The sequence below is a fragment of the Nanorana parkeri genome, unplaced genomic scaffold, assembly GCF_000935625.1.
Source record: "Nanorana parkeri isolate BGI_ZX_2015 unplaced genomic scaffold, ASM93562v1 scaffold732, whole genome shotgun sequence".
NCBI lineage: Eukaryota > Metazoa > Chordata > Amphibia > Anura > Dicroglossidae > Nanorana > Nanorana parkeri.
The window spans coordinates 456,505-457,261 of NW_017307000.1; the positions used below are offsets into that span (position 1 = coordinate 456,505).

Sequence of the window (757 nt, forward strand, 5' to 3'; positions counted from 1 at the left end):
AACGAACACCCCCACCCCATAACTAAAAGCAAAGACTGGGGGGGGGGGGGGAGGGTAGTGAGGTAGGATGTGGATAAGTAAATAATGCAGTATTATTGATATCATGGGACACTTAACCATATATTGTCCTGTTCCACTGATAACAGCTCTGTGATCTTCCATCACTGATTCACAGCTGCTGATTACTGCAGCTCCAGGGATCTGTCATATAGCAATGGGAGTGCGGCAGTGAAACATTAGTCAGGTGGCAGGGTGATTGAAGGGGATTTACATCACTGAATGCATAATTTAATTGTATTTTATATTGTATTGTCATTAAAGGACTTTTTCATGGTGTTGGTGTGTTTATATTTAACTCTTTGTGGGAATGAGTACTACTGTACCCCCAACTCTTTCCCTTAGAGAAGATGGATATCTTATTGTAAAGGGAGCTTTCAGATTTCTTTATAAGTTTCCTCCACAAACATAAAATATAGAAAATGAACTGCGCCAATAAGCAAGCTAGACTGAACATCTTTCGCGGATTTATGAAGATTTAAAGACTTTACACCTGATTGATTTTTTTCACTGACATTTGTTTGAGTCACTGTTTTTTTTTTTTACTCTTTATATCTGATCATTGTTGTAGCTCGGCATATTTAGTTATTCATTCCTCCACAAACCCCCACAACTTTTTTTGGCAGACTGAAGGTGGGACAAATGCTTTGCAAATTGGGGGGCTTTGTCGCCTCCTCTTTGCAATGCCCCCCCCCCCCAC

General features: G+C 40.3%; 1 protein-coding gene across 1 annotated transcript in view; it reads left to right on the forward strand.

Moving 5' to 3' along the window:
• Positions 1 to 757, forward strand: part of TOX (thymocyte selection associated high mobility group box) — a 214,255-nt gene that overhangs the window by 206,079 nt on the left and 7,419 nt on the right. The gene's annotated exons all lie outside the window — the stretch shown is intronic.